The 17,038-nt window shown below is 38.5% G+C and overlaps 1 non-coding gene and 1 pseudogene across 1 annotated transcript; both read left to right on the top strand.

Annotated features, from left to right (window-relative positions):
• The first annotated feature begins 2,174 nt into the window (after positions 1-2,174).
• On the top strand, positions 2,175-5,839 carry LOC101436170 (14-3-3 protein epsilon pseudogene; annotated as a pseudogene).
• Positions 5,840-13,633: 7,794 nt separating this feature from the next.
• On the top strand, positions 13,634-13,740 carry LOC131274708 (U6 spliceosomal RNA). Its single transcript, XR_009181994.1, has one exon. It is a non-coding gene; the product is annotated as a U6 spliceosomal RNA (small nuclear RNA).
• The last annotated feature ends 3,298 nt before the right edge of the window (positions 13,741-17,038 follow it).

Genomic DNA, 17,038 nt, shown 5'->3' on the forward strand with positions numbered 1-17,038 from the left:
AAAAAACAATTAAAGAATACACCACATATACAGATTGAAGGGAAAAATCATGTGATCATAACTATAGATGCAAAAAAGCATTTGACAAAATACAGCACACTTTCTTAATAAAAACTGTAAAAGATAGGGATAGAAGGAAACTTTCTGAATCTAATAGAGGATATATATGAAAAAACCACAGCTAACACCATTTACAATGCTGAAATCCTAAAATCTTTCCCTCTAAGATCAGGAACAAGACAAGGATGCCCACTATCACGCCTTCTATTTCACATTGTGTTTGAAGTACTTGCTCAAGCACTGAGGCAAGAATAAGATAAAAAGTAATTCAAATAGGAAAGGAAAAAGACAAAATTTCACTATTTTCAGATGACATGATCTTATATATAGAAATCCCTGAGAAGCCTGCAACAAAGCTTCTTGATCTTAAAAATTAGTTCAGTAAAGTCGCAAAGCATAAGATCAATGCACAGAAATTAGTAGCATTTCTGTGCACTGATAATGAGGAATCTGAGGAGGAACTCAAGAAACAAATAACATTTACAATAGTAAATTTAAAAAATCAAGAATCCAGGAATAAATTTAACTAAATTTGTAAAAGACTGATACACAGAAAACAACACGAATCTGTTCAGGGAAATTAAAGAAGACCTAAACAAATGGAAGAATATCTCTGTTCATGGATATGTAGACTAAATATTATTAAGATATCTATCCTACCAAAACCGATCTACAGATTCAAAGCAATACCATTAAAAATCAACACATCATTCTTTAATGAACAAGAGAAACTAACTATGAAATTTATTTGAAAATGTAAGAGGCCCTAATAGCCAAAGACAAATTGAAAAAGAAATGAAACTGGAGGAATCACACTACTGGAATTCAAAACATACCACAAAGCTATGCTATAGTAGTGAAAACAACATGGTATTGGCACAAAGATAGACACACTGACCAATGGAAAGGAATTGAGAGTTCTGATATAGATCCTCATATATACAGTCATCGGATATTCGACAAGGCCACCAAACCCACTCAACTGGGAAAGAATGTCTCCTTCAACAAACGGGGTCTAGAGAATTGGATATCTGTAGGCAAAAGAAGGAAAGAGGATTACTATATCACACCTTATACAAAAATCAACTCAAGTTGGATCAAAGACCTAAATGTAAGAGCCAAGAGCATAAAGATCTTGGAAAACAATGTAGGGAAGCATCTACAGGACCTTTTAATAGGAAATGGCTTCATGAATTTCACACCCAAAGCATGAGCAACAAAAGAACAAATAGATTAATGGGACTTCTTCAAAATTAAAATCTTTTGCACCACCAAGTATTTTGTCAAGTAAGTGAAAAGGGAGGCTACACAATGGGAAAAAATATTTAATAACCACATGTCTGATAGGAGACTTATATCCTGCATATATAATGAACTCCTATATCTTGAAAATAAACAGAAAACCCATTTTAAAAAATGGGGAAAAGATTTGAACAGACACTGCTCCAAAGAAGAAATACAAATGGCTAAAAAGCACACGAAAATGCTCAAAATCACTAGCTACTAGGGAAATGCAAGTCCAAACCACAATAAGATACCATCTTACTCCCATCAGACTGGCAGCTATCAGAAAAACAGAAGACTAAAAGTGTTGGAGAGGATGTGGAGGAATAGGAACACTCATCCACTGCTAGTGGCAATGCAGAAGGATCCAGCCATTCTGAAGGACTGTTTGGGGCTTTTGAAAAAGTTAGGTATAGATTAATGATATGACCCAGCACTTCCACTGCTGGGTATATACACAAATGATCTGAAAATAAGGACACAAACAGATATGTGAACACCAATACTCATAGCAGCATTATACACTATTGCCAAAAAGTTGAAATCAACCCAAATGCCCAGTACAGATGAATGGATAAATAAAATGTGGTATATACAGACAATGGAATACTATGCAACTATTAGATAGAATACAGTACAAACGCATGTGATAACATGAATGAATCTTGAGGACCTTATGCTGAGTGAAGCAAGCCAGGCATTGAAGGACAAATATGACATGACCCTTCTGATATGGAAAAAGCAAACCGATTTTTTTCTGAAAGCTAAAGACTGGAAGATAGGCTTAAAGGAATTTTGGGGGAAGAGGAAGGTTGTGAGCTGATGCCTACATGGATGAACTCTATGATAAGCTGGAGGTAAGTATTTCTACAGGGAAGGGATAAGATGGGGCATAGGGATAGCTTTGGGTGGAATTTTATGGGCTTGAAGGAGGCTAGGGTTGCGAGAATGGGTCAGGTGAACTAAGGAATTGGGGGCAGGGCTGGGAGAATCTTTAAATATGGAAAAATGTCAGGTATATGGTTGAAACTATACTGTAGAGAAACCTCTTTAGAAAATATAATAAGGAAGGATCACATTTTTAAGGTACTTAATGAGGGACATCTGGTACAGGGGCAAGCTTCTAGGTAGTATGTGGGTGCTCATTTTGTCATAGTGTGTTAGATCATTGGGTGGAGTCCCATACAATGAGTGTGAAGGTGTACCCACATCCTGGGGAGACCTGATGTTCCCAAAGAAAGGTATTGTGTCTATGAAGAGGATCGCTTGCTCCCAATTATTTAGGGCAGTCTAGTATGTTAAGCCCTCTGTATTGTTGCAGTATCTGTAAATCTGGTTCCTCAAGTAGTGAAGATTGAGTGTCATTGTGTGCCCTGAGGAGAGGAGAGAGGTATAGCATGAAGGGAAACAGGGCAACTGAGTGACAATGGAAGTGCTCCAGAAGATCATGCAATGATGGACATGTCAACTTACATCCGAAGTGTATAAAAGTCTATAAACTAAAATATAGTATAATTTAAAACATAAGGAAACTAAAAGTTTAGAAATTTCTTTAGTCTAAAATTTAAACAATAATGTAAACCAAAATGGGACCACGTTTGATAGCTGTGTTTCAAAATTTGTGCATCAGCTGAAGCAAAATAACATGAACATGTAAAGAGACTGCTGCTGGGGAAAGGGGAAAAGGGTTTGATGTTGGATATCAGGGAGTCCCCTATATTGTGTATGTAAATTATTGTGATCTAAATCTTCTTTGAAGACAAAATTAAAAATTAGAAGAAAAAAAAGAGAAAGGGTGTAGACACTAAGGAAGAAATGAAAGTACCTTGCCACTGTACATACAGAGCAATACCTATTATTACAGTGATAAAAGGCAAAATGTTAGAAACAAAGCTTTATAACCTTTTTCATTTTATTAATACAGCAATTTATTTTTATCTTATTTTAGTATTTCTAAATTACTATGTATTCTTTTTCTAAAATTTAACACATCACTATATTTCAATTTCTTATTAATTGAATTTGGCAATATATTAGGATTCATTGTTGAAGAAGTTTTGGAACACATATAGGTTCAACTATGGCAGGGGAAGAACTGTGGTGTGGGGTGCTATGGATGGGGGGCACATGGGAGGGGGGATTTCTCCAGGCATGTATATAGGGAACATAAATATGCTAGTACATATGTTGGGTATTTTTATAGTAGTTACAGTTACAAACATCAGCTGAGCGTGGGCTGTGTTTCCACCCAGGGAAGCTCTGTCACATTCTCCAATGGAACAACAATAATCCCCCAATAGAAACAGATAACACCAACAATGAAGTATGGTCTAGTAATGAGCACTTGATACAGATAACTATGCTCAGGAGCCGGCATGCCTGAAATATGAACTAGGTCTAGAGCTGTAGGGTGACTAAGAGTTACATCCTGAGAGCCTCCATGTTGCTCAAATAGGGCCACTCTCTAAGCCAAATGCAGTATGTAAGTGAATTACCTTCCCCCAATGTGGGACTTGACTCCTGGGAAAGAGCTTCCCTGGCTCTGAGGGATTACTTCCAATCACTAAATGGAGAAGCAACTAGAAAGAGACCTCGAATAAAAGGGTCAACTCAGATGAGCAGAATATCTCAGCCTACATGTTGGATCAAGTGTTAAAAACTGCTCTTTGACCTTGAATAAAAGGCGGAAATGGCAAAGACAAATGAGTTTATATGACTAAGAATCTTCCAAAATGAGTTGGGAGGTCATCAGAGGGGTCATGCTTATGCACAACTAAGCAGACCCCAGAAAAAGCCAAAGTAGGTACAACCCTAGGTACTGGTTCTCCTGAAGGCTAGAGATCCACAGGGTATATAGTCATGGCAGATGGATTTGGAGCTCTGTGCCATGTCAGAGGGCCCTACTTTGGAGTTTGTGCTCCTGAGAGTGATGGACCTGAACTCAGATGGGACTTTTCTACACATGCCACTTCTTTCTTTATTACTGAACCTGTGATTGGCACTAGGGATGGTCCATTCTCAGGAGACTTGAATCTCTGGACTGCCCATGTGCCAGCTGGGCCCTGAGCCTCAGCAGAGTGGTGCCTCCTACTCTCTGGTTCATTGGTCTTACCCAGGTTAGCTAACAGGGAGTTGAAGATGGTCAACCACCACACCAGGGGATCAAAAGTGCCTACAGCTGTAAGCAGAGGAATTACATCCATCATCAATGTGGAATTTAAGCCCCCTCTTGATCTAGAGGTGGAGAGGACATCACCATCCCGGGGTCCACAGAATGGATGCATATGATAGGGACTTGAGGGGAATTGCTGATTTTCTGCTATAAAGCTACTGTGATGAGTGGTGGAATAGGTTTTAGTATCGAGGTGGAGAAGGTGACCACGGTGGTTTCTCAGGGCAGGGAGAGGTTGGAAGAGATGTGATGTGGGGGGCGTTTTTGGGATTTTAATTGTCCTTAATCATATAGATGGGTCAGATGCTGGACCCATCTTATATATGCTTCCATAGCCCACTGAATGTACTGGAGGAGAGTGTGAACTACAGGATAAACTATTGTCTGTGTTGTGCAAGAGTGCTCAAAAATGTGTTCACCGGCAACGAGAGTCTGAGCGAGTTCGAGATGCTATCAGCTTCCATCCGTCAAGCAGACCCTGCTGGAGCCTGCTAGGGAGGATCTGGTGTACCAGGCGAAGCTGGCCGAGCAGGCTGAGCGATATGACGAAATGGTGGAATCCATGAAGAAATTAGCAGGGATGGATGTGGAGTTGACTGTTGAAGAAAGAAACCTCCTATCCATTGCATATAAAAATGTGATTGGAGCCAGAGAGCCTCCTGGAGAATAATCAGCAGCACTGAACAGAAAGAAAAAAACAAGGGTGGAGAAGACAAACTAAAAATGATTCAGGAGTATCGGCAAATGGTTGAGACAGAGCTAATGTTAATTTGTTGTGACATTCTGGATGTACTGGACAAACATCTCTTCCCAGCATCTAACACTGGTAAATCCAAGGTTTTCTATTATAAAATGAAAGGAGCCTACAACAGGTATCTGGCTGAATTTGCCACCGGAAATGACAGGAAGGACGCTACAGAGAACAGCCTAGTGGCTTATAAAGCTGCTAGTGATATTGCAATGACAAAACTTCCACCAACACATCCCATTCGCTTAGGTCTTGCTCTGAATTTTTCTGTATTCTACTATGAAATTCTTAATTCCCCTGAATGTGCTGCAGGTTGGCAAAAGCAGCTTTTGATGATGCAATTGCAGAACTGGATACCCTGAGTGAAGAAAACTATAAGACCTCAACACTTATCATGCAGTTATTCCATGATAATCTGACACTATGGACTTCAGACATGAAGGTTGATGGTGAAGAGCAGAATAAAGAAGCGCTGCAGGATGTGGAAGATGAAAATCAGTGAGACAGAAAAGCCAACAAGAGAAACCATCTCTGACCACCATCCGACTCCTCCCCATCCCCAACCCTTGGAAATTCCCCATTGTCACTGAGAACCTCCAAATCTGACTTTTACATTTGGTCTCAGAATTTAGGTTCCTGACCTACCCCCCCCCCCCTTTTTTTGTTTGTTTGTTTCTTTTTTGTTTTTCGTGGGGGTTTTTTGTTGTCTTTTTTTTTGACAGTTTTCAAATTTCTTAAAGGCAAGGGTGAATTCTGTGGATTTCACTGGTCCCAGCTTTCAGGGTCTTTAAGATACTAACAGGAATTTATAGAGGCTTTTTCAGCATTACTGTATTGTCTGTGTGCCAGATGTGGCAAGATCACCATTAGAGAAGGAAATTACAATCGAAAGCCATTAGACTTACAGGTGACCTAAGCATGTGAGAGGTTAATCCCACTGTAGAGGCATATGCTATGGTAACATTTTTCCTTTTTCTAAATGTTTAAATCAAATTTTATACCAATGTTTAAAATTAATTGGGTGTTAGCTTGATGAGTAAAGGTTGTTTGGGGCAATTATTTTAATGGTTTTGCTGTAAGAAGTGTTTGAAACTCTGCTGAAATATCGCTGAAAATTATGGTGCTGGTAACAGTTCAACAATCCGTGGCTGCTCATTCTTGCTGTCATTTACTCTCCCTCTGAAGCAGGTTAGCATTGAAGGTGTTATGGAAAAGCCTGCATGCGTGTTCAATTCTTTGTTTCTTCTCCTTCCCTCTCTCCCTGCCACACTCCCTACCCCCTCACTCCCTCAAACTCTTTTGTTCAGTATGTGTAACTTGAAGCTGATTTGTAATATTGGATATCTGACTGGAGCCACAGATACAGAATCTGTATTGTTCTTACTGAAACACAGCATGGAATTAATATTAAACTTAAATAAATCAAACCTAAATTAAAAATGTCAAATATTATTGTGCCTCCATCCTTCATACTTGTAAAGTAAAATCTCTAGTCTAAACCCACACACACACAAATAATGTGTTCACCAAATGTAATGAGTGTGCTGCAATGATGAGGGAGGTTGTTGGTGTGGGGGGAGTTGGGTGGGGGTTGTGGGGTATACGGGAACCTCTTATATTTTTTATTGTAACTTTTTTTGTGTGTTATATGTATCTTCAGAAAAATACAATTTACAAAAATGATGTGGTGGGGGTGGGAAGTGGGTTATGTGGGAACCTCTTATGTTTTTTTGTTTTTGTTTTTATGTTTTTTAACATAATGTTCCTTGTGATCTATTAACTTCAATTTAAAAATATCAAAAAAAAGTAATTGTAGCAATTACAGATGGGAGTGCAATTCTTCTTTGGTTATTTTGTACATTCTTTATTATTTTGAGGAAAAAATCCTGACACTTCCATCAGGAAATATTATGCATAGTTGCTTACATTTATATATCACCCCTTATATTTGAATGCATGCATTTAAATAAAATTGGGTGTCTGTGTATCAGGTGTGTAATAAGGAAACTACTTTAAAGCTGATTTTCATTTATACCTGCACATATATAGTCTGTACAGGATACATTTCTTTGTTTGACGTATTTGATAATGAAAGGGTTCTATAGTAAGGTTTTATTAACGATTTGAATATATGCTTTCATTTTGCAGGAAGATATTTTTAAAATATGTGTACACTCAGGAAACAGATGTGACTGAAGCAAATGGGCTCCTATCTATCATGTGGGAGGCTCTGGGTTTGATTCCTGGGGCCTCCTGATGAATCCAATGTGGCCTGCCCTGCAGATAGCTGGTGGCCCATGCCTTGGAGAGCTGGCAGCACATGCCTCAGAGTGCTGACATGTCAAGATATCCCAACAAAGGGAGAGGCAGAGGAGAGACAGTGAGAGATGCAGATCAGGGATATGAGGTGGCTCAAGCAATTGAGTCCCTTTCTCCAACTCTGGAGGTCCTGGGATTGGTTGTTGGTACCTCTTAAAAAGAAAATAAGAAGTAAAAAGACAAGCAGACACATAAAGTGAATAACATAAACTGAAGGGCACAGTAAGCAGACAGTGAGCACAAACAACAAGGGGAGGGGGGAGAAATGAAAAGAAGTGTCATTGTTTAAAAAAAAGAAAAGCAATGTATAACATTTAAAAATATATATATGTGTACAGTCTCTGACCATCTTGATTATCCATGGTATTACTGAACACCCAGGTCCCAATGAGTTGGAAAATTTACAGGGGATTGGCCCTAGGATCCAATAGTAACTGGAGGTAAAACTTAACTGTGCAGTTTGAGTATTGACAACCTGGAGAAAATCCTGAAAAGAGAGGTTCAATGTAGCATATTTCCCAATATCAAATGTACTGATAGTGGATCTAAGAATACTTTTGGAGAGGCACAGGGTTTCTTTTGAAGTCAAGTGTGGTCAGAGTCCTTTCCTACAGAGTGCTAGATAGTAGTTACTCTGGAAATTAACAAGAACATCAGAGAATTTGGGAGATTCCTACCAATCATGGGCTTGATCAATACATTCAGCAGAAAGGGGACCTGCCTCAATCCACATTAGATAACAATGGTCAGACTACATTAAGTGAGAAAAGACAGGTGAGGGTCTGTGTATTCAACTGTGTGGCACCACAGAGAACTGCCTATAGCAAAATTTAGTTAGATTTACACAGACACCTGTGTAGCCTAGATGAGTTATGCATCAGTGAAAAAATGAAATTCTATTGGAGAAAACTGCATCAATTTGTTACACATAGTTTTCAGTTATATTTTTGTAATGTCTCATCTTTGATTTTGAAAAATTAGAGAATATTATGGAGAAACATAAAGTCCTGGTCCTTGATTATATAATTGTATTTCAAATAGGCCAAAAGACCCAAACACATTTACATACAACTGAACAAAACACAGATACACATACAAACACCCTGACTAATGAACACAAACTAACATAAACACACTACCATAATCCTTACCTGAAGTACATATTAACGCATGCTTGTCACACACAGACATACCCATAATCTAAAACATATAGCAAAGTTTACACAAACTTATACACCCAAGTTAACACACACTAGCACCAAATTTATTTAATACAGAGGCACGCGTAATGACACAAACACACAATATCATGCAGAAAATAAAAGTCATGCCTGTACAGATATTAAAATACACACATATCCAGAGATATTAATTTAAAAATGCATATATCAGCACATTTCATGCCCAGAGTAACACATGATGACACACAAATGAATAAATCTATTTAGAGTAGGGTGTGCAAACAGACACCTATATATTAGAAATGGAAGTTTTACAGGAAAGAAGCATTCACTCTAGAGAAAGGTAATTTTTACCAGGGTAATTAAGAATCACCTCTTCAATCTCCCTTTGCATCTCTTCATCAGATATGCCCCATTGATTCATGGATTTTGTATGCCCCTAGAGCACAGCCCCCTTTTACAATATGCAGGGTGACATTTGTTCCTGGGATCTTTCTCTCATAGTGAATGTTACACACTGACACACGGCTCTTTCTAAGGTAGGCATAGAGCTCAGTTACAACAGGAACAGGCTCTAGGACAAACCTCTAAACTGGAGATTCTGCACTGATAGAAATGTTTGGAGAATGCAATAAACCTGACACCAATACACCCCATCCACTTCAGATTCTTCCTTGTGGACTAACAAATCCAGTCCCAACAGGGATCATGGGCAGTGATTTAGAAGCTGTAGATAGCTCACGTGAGCAAAAGGGGCAGTGATGACTTCAAAATCTTGGGCTTAGTCCTTGAAGCTGTCCTGAGACAGGTGGACAAAGTCAATTACAGTAAATGGGCTGAACCCATATTATTTAGCTTCTTAACTTCAATTCATGAGAAAATTACAAAGGGTTGACACCAAGAAAGATAGTAAGATCCCCAAGGATTCCAAGTTAATGATTTTTTTAGCAACACCTGTTCCCAGAGAACAGAAATGGTAGTCTTCTCATTATGAACCTGCGATTGCACTGGAAGCATGGGTTCTTATCTGCATGTGGGACATTACAACAGAAAAGAGAACAGGAGGATGGGCTCTAGGATTTTTAGGGGTCAGAATAAATAAGTGTATGTCTTTCCATTCATTTATGTCTTTTTCAATTTCTTTCAGCTAAATTTTATAGTTTTAATTGTAAAAAATAATTTGCTAAATTAGTTTGTGTTTTTTAGTCATTGGACATTTAAAGACAGAACTGTTTTAAGGCTTATGTTGCATGAAGCAAGCCAGGCAATGAAGTACAAATATTACATCATCTCAAAATACAAATTAATCAAATTGAGCAGACTCACAGAACTAGATTTTGGAAGACAGTTTTTCAGGAAATAGGGAGAAGTTTCTGAGCCAATGCCCATATGGACAAAATCTATGATAAGATGGAAGTCTGTAGTTGTAGAGTGAAGGGTCATGACAGTGATGTAATGATCCTGTTGGGTTGCTCAATGCTGGTTTGTCAGGAGGGTGAGGTGGGGAGGGGGGTGTACTTCCAGAGGAGGAGAGGGAAGTTTGAGGGAAGGAGCAGCTGAACCCTGGGAGTGGCAGGAACATGGCTGTAATTGCAATGTAGGGAATGCTCCTTTGGCAATATGGCAAGTGAGAGTTGCTGATTTGGGTTTTGCATGTAGGGGGCATTATTCATCTTGCCATAGTGTATTATATCAGTGGGAAGAAATCCACATGATGAGCAGCAAATTAATATGGCTCGAGTGGCAGAATGTCATTCCATATGATATTTTGCCACCAACCAAGATTTCCATACTGTCAGTATCAGCAAGAATAGTAAACAGTACATGATAAGGTCATGAAATGTAGGAATCCATTGTTTCCACCAAAATGAGGATTTAATTATTTTAATTCTTCAATCATTTCCTTCCACATATCTGACGTTTCTATCTCTAAATTTGATTGAGACATTAATACAGCTTTCTGTTGCAATGCCTGAGTTTGCTGAGTTAAATTAGATTGTTGATAGCCTAAAAAATGTTTTCTAATGCTATTCCATTCTTCTGAATCATCCACTTTAAAGGAGTAACACAAAAATAACTTTCATAATAATCACATTTTAAGCTAATTGCACTTGCATATTATATACTGTAGCTCCAATATGTGTTAACAGCATTTTCCAGATCATTAACAGAGTTGGACAATTTCAAATCAATTCTTGTTTGACTTTGCCACTTTTTTGAGGCATTTCTATGCCAATCTTACACATATGTTGCTGTTTTTATTCCATTATGCAAAGAAATGCCAGCAACACTAGCTGCAGTAATACTATCTAAGAGTCCAATAATTCCTGCTATTAACAATCCAATAAATCTTTTTGTCTTTTTAATGTAATGACGTATAAAGTCCCAAAGTACACTAGATTCCACTGACACCTGCCAGGGTCTTTCCAAATCAATGGAAATCCAAACTCCACATCGTCTTCTGCTGAGAGCAATGCTGCTATTTGGATGCTGTGGAAAATTCCATGTTCCTGGCCTTAGACAAGTAAAAAGCTTACAATCCTTACAAAAAAGATCAAGAATCATTAAAAGTAAATTTTCCAACCACAAATACCAAAGGATCATGCACACAAGCTTGAATATGAGCACTGCTAAGAGTAGATCTATTAAAAGTTACATTTTTAATGGTAACATTAACAGGGTCCTTCAAAATATCCACTGGAGCCATAGCTAACATACATCTCCATAAGATATTTTGATAAGGAAATCCTTTTGCTTCTCATCGAAGATTAGGAAGCCATTTACCTAAAGGGACATTTCTTTGTGATATTTGTTTCCCTGTAAAATTTCCATTACTGTCACCCACAGTGTACCCATTGAAGGTACCATCAAATATGATACCATAGCTATAATTGGTGACAGTAGACTGACCAGATACAACACAGCGTACCCAATCTTTTGTGTGATCACATTTTATTCCTACACAAGAATGATTGGAAGAACATCCATGAGTCTATTTAAAGACACATAGGAAATGACTCATAAGTGGCCCTGCTGAAAAAAATATACATATCAAACTTGAGGTTTCACACAAAGTTCTAAAGAAGCACTGAGACAAAGGGGACTCTGGAGCATAGGCAAGGACACATTTTAGAATAAACCTTCCTCCATAGGCTGCAAAGGCAGCCTAGCATCATATGGACCATGAAAATAACCAGTATTGTTAATAAAAACAGGAAGAAGAGAATCCTCCCACATTACCATTTGCAGTAAGGGTGGATTGGGAATATAAACCCAGTAAGTATAATTCATGGCATTACTCACACAACTAATCCCAATAATGTATGCAACGTGCAGGAATCCATTCTTCAGTTCCATTTTCTGTAATGACAAGAGCATACCCACCACAAACCCAAACTTTTACTTGTCCCTGACACCAGCAGTTAACATGAATATCCAAATAAAAAATAGGCTGTAATAACGGTTCCTTCTTGTATTGGTTATACCAAAATCGTTCAGCAGCAGTTAATTTACCTATTTTTCACAATTTAATAAATTCAAAGTAAGCAAAACCGTTAATGAAACAGTTTTTGGTTGGTTGTTTGGGTGTTTGTTTGTTGTCCCCATTTTATTTTATATTTAGCAAAACACGCTTTTAAGGTTACATTTTTCTGTTCAATTATAGATTGCTCTTGAGGATTATATGGAATACCCATGTACTAAAGAGATACCCCAATATGTACAGAAATTTATGAAATTTAACAGCCGTATAAGACAGCAAATTGTCAGTTTTGAGTAGGAATGCCTATGATAATAAAACAGAACATACAATGTTGTATAACATGTGAAACAGTTTCACAAGACAATGCTGAAGCCCATGTAAAACCACTGTAAGTGTCCACGGTAGCATGTATATAAGAAAAACGATGAAAGACTGAATAATGAGTGGCATCCATTGCCATATTTGCCCATTGCATTGTCCCGGTATATTTACTCTCATTGGTAAAGATACATGAGAAGAAGCGGAGCAAGAGGGACACTGCTGGATTAGAGACTTCCATTGTTGTACAGTAAGTGAAAGAAAATGTTTCAGACCTTTCGCATTTATATGCATGAGACGATGAAAGCGGAAGGAGATAAGGAAGTAACAAAAGCAATGAGTTGATCTATGGTTTGATTTCCATGGACCAAAGGTCCGGGTAAATTGGTCTGAGCTCGAATGTGTGTAATATATATTTTTTGTTGACGTTTTTGAAGAACCTGTTGTAAGGACAATAATAATACATCAAATAGGCTCCGTTCCATATATGTTAGCATCAAGAACCTTTGGTACAGAAAAGCAGACATATCTTGAATGAATTATGGAATGAATAGGCTGAAATACCTCCTGTAATAACTGAATAACAGCTGCTATCTCAGCTTGTTGGGGATTAGGATAAGTTTCTTGTAAGATACTAGTGGTAGGTCCATGATAACCTGCTTTTCTTTTTCCATTACCATCTGTGAAATAATAAGGTCCATCAATAGGAAAGTCAGAATTATTTGATTGCATAGAACAGTTCTTATTTTGAATTGTAGAAGTTTATTTTGTGGGAAATGATTATCATTTCGTCCCAGGATGTCAGCGAGAAATATTTGCATACACATGCTCTTTTCTAATAAATGATTTATCTCCTTTTCTGTTAATGGTAATATAAGAATATCAGGTTCCTTTGCACACAATTGCTTTACATGCGCTCTTACTCTGTATAACAAATCCATAATTTTTTTCTATATAAGTTAACAGTTTTTTAGTTTCTTTATTTGGAAGATAGAGCCATTCAATAATTAAATCTCTTCGATATATAAGTCCAGTAGTTTAATACTGGGTAGGAAAAATGAGCAGTTGCTGTGCTCGCTTCGGCAGCACATATACTAAAATTGGAACGATACAGAGAAGATTAGCATGGCCCCTGCGCAAGGATGATGAAAAAAAAAAAAAAAAAAAAAAAAAATGAGCAGTTGCATAGGCAACTGGAGATCGATTCTTTGAGTAAAAGCTTGAGATATTCATTGATCCACTAATTTTAATTCTTGTTCTGTTAAAGCAGTTAATGTGCTAGGGGTATTACGATCTGAACCTTCTTCTAAAATATGAAATAAATTTTGTAATTGATAATTAGGAATGCCAATAGTAGGGTGTAACCAATTAATATCCTCTAATAATTTGTCCAATTTTTTGAACAAATTATTGAAGACAGTTCAGGTTGCCAAGGACCCATAGGCTCCATCACTTTTTTTAGTCCTGGGAGATCAGTTAACATTCTCCATTCACCTGACTTCTTTTTTATGGCAAAAACTGGTGAATTACAAGGAAATGTTGAGTGTTCAATATGTCCTTCAGCTAATTGCTCTGTACTATTTTTTGCAAAGCTTCTAATTTCTCTTTTGTTAAGGGCCATATCTCTACCTAAACTGGAGATTCCTGTTTCCATTTTAAAGGCAGAGCTTTTTGTACACAAGGGAATGTAGCAATGGCCCTTTTCAGTTTAGAGTAGTTCCAAATTACTGTGATATAAAACTTTTGGGCATCTTAAACAGGTAACCGTCCTTATTATATTTTTGAAAAAGTATTCTCAGCATTATACTCTCAGCCAAATACCTGATAATCTCTTATGTAGTAAGGATTAGAGTGGACTTACTGATCTTCTATTCATGAAATATTTTGATTAGTAATCGAAGAAAATGTGGCATTGGTGTGGAGAAAGTAGCCATGGTAGCTCCTGGGGATAGGGAGTGGGAGGAAAAGATGAGATGTCGGGGCATTTTCAGGACTTGGAGTTGTCCTCGGTGGTACTGCTGGGACAGTTACTGGACATTGTATATCCTCCCATGGCCCATTGGGTGGACTGTGGAGAGTGAGGGCTATGATGTGGACCATTGACCATGAGGTGCAGTGGTGCTCAGAGATGTATTCAACAAATGCAATGAATGTTTCATGATGATGGAGAAGATTGTTGATATGGGGGGAGGAGTGGGATGAAGGGAGTGGGGATATATGGGGGCCTCATATTTTTTGAATGTAATATAAAAAAATAACTAAGACAAAAAAACTTTTGTGAAGACAAGCTTAATAATCAGGAAAAAAAGAAAAAGAAAGGTGTAGACACTGCTAAAATAATGGAAGAATTTGCTTTGCCAATTTGCATACAGGGCAACACTTATTGCAGTGATGGAAGGCAAAACAACAAAAACAGAGCTTTTGCATTTTTAAATTTTTTGATACCCCAATTTATTTTTACCTTGATTTTTCTAAATTAATATGTATTCTATATCTAACCTTTAAACTCATCACTATATTCCATTTTACTATTAATGGAAGCTGGCAATATATTGGGCATCACTTTCAAAGAAGTTTTGGATCACAGAGAGTTTCAACAATGGCAGGGTAGAAATAATGGTGTGGGATGTTATTGACAGGGGACACATGTTTGGCAGGGAGTTCTCCAGTGCGTATACCCAGGGTACATAAAAATGTTTGAATATTTTCACAGTGGTTACAGTTAAAAACAACAACTGAGGGAGTGCTGAGTTCCTAGCCAGGGGAGCTCTATCACATTCCCTAATGGAGCAGCAACAATCCCCCAAGTGCAACGGCAAAGACCAAAAAAGAAGGATGGTCCAACAATGAGTTCTTGATACTAATGACTATGCTTGTGAGGCTGTGCACCTGAAATATGAATAAGACCTAGAGCTACAGGGTGCCTAAGAGTGACCTCTGGAGAGCCTCCATGTTGCTCAAATGTGGCAAGTCTCGAAGCCAAGCTCAGCATGTAAACGTATTGCCTTCTCACTAGCGTGGGACATCACTCCTGGAGATGAGCCTCCCTGACACCGAGGGATTACTACCAAGTACTACCTGATGATGTAACTAGAAAATGACCTTGAATAAAAGGGTCAACTCGGACAAGCCGAATATTTTAGCCTACATATAATATCAGGAGTTAAAAATGCTTTTTGACCTGAATCAAAGGGGGAAATAGAGAGGACAAATGAGTTTATTATTTTTTTTTATTTTTTATTGATTTTGTAAAAATATTACATTAAAAAAACAATATGAGGTCCCATTCAACCCCACCACCCCCAACCCACCACTCCCCCCTCAGCAACACTCACTCCCATCATCATGATACATCCATTGCATTTGGTAAGAACATCTCTGGGAATCTCTGCACCTCATGGTCAATGGTCCACATCATGGTCCATACTCTCCCACATTCCATCCAGTGGGCCCTGGGAGGATTTACAATTTCTGGTGATTCCCCCTGCAGCACCATTGAGAGCAACTCTAAGTCCCAAAGGCGCCTCCACTTCTCATCTCTTCCTGCCATTCTCCATACCCATATCAGCCACCATGTCCACTTTTCCTACTCCACTCCAATGCCACCTTTTCTCTGTGGACCTTGGATTGGTTATGTCCGTGGCATCTCTATGTCAAGAGGAGGCTCAGATTCCACATGGATACTGGATGTTATATGGCTATGATTCTCCAAAAAAGAGCCGGAAGGTTATCAGAGGGGTTGCCCTTATGCACACCTCAGCAGAGACACAGAGACAGAAAAAGTAGATATAACCCCAGGTATTGGTTCTTCTGAGGGTTACAGAGACCCACAGGGTCTATGGTCATGGCAGATGGAGTTCAGTGCCATGTTAGGTGGCCCTAGTTTGGAGTTTGTGTTTCTTTTTGATGGAGCTGGACTCAGATGTGATCTTTGTTCACATGTCTCTCCTGTTACTTTTACCGGACCTGTGGTTGGCGCTGAGTTTTAGTGTATACCCAGGGGACCTGAAACTCTGGACTTTCCATGTGATAGCCAGGCCCTGAGCCTCAGCAGACTAGCAACTCCTACACTCTGGTTTATTGGACTTACCCTATTCAGCTAACATGGAAATGAAGGTCAAACACCACACCAGAGAGCCAAGAGTGCCTTCAAATGAAAGCAGGAGAATTGTATCCATCATCAATGTGGAATCTAAGCCCCCTCTTGATATAGATGTGGAGTGGACACAACCATTCCAGGGTCCACAGGATGGAAGAATAGAGTATGGATTAGAGTGGACTTACTGATATCCTATTCATGAACTATTTTGATTAGTAATAGAAGAAAATGTAGCATTGATTTGGAGAAATCACTAGTGGTAGCTGCTGAGGGAAGGGAGTGGGAAGAAGAGATGTGATGTGGGGACATTTTCAGGACTTGGAGCTGTCCTGGGTGGTACTGCAGGGACTGTTACTGTACATTGCATGTCCTCCCA

The sequence above is a fragment of the Dasypus novemcinctus genome, chromosome 19 (genome assembly GCF_030445035.2).
Source record: "Dasypus novemcinctus isolate mDasNov1 chromosome 19, mDasNov1.1.hap2, whole genome shotgun sequence".
Lineage (NCBI taxonomy): Eukaryota > Metazoa > Chordata > Mammalia > Cingulata > Dasypodidae > Dasypus > Dasypus novemcinctus.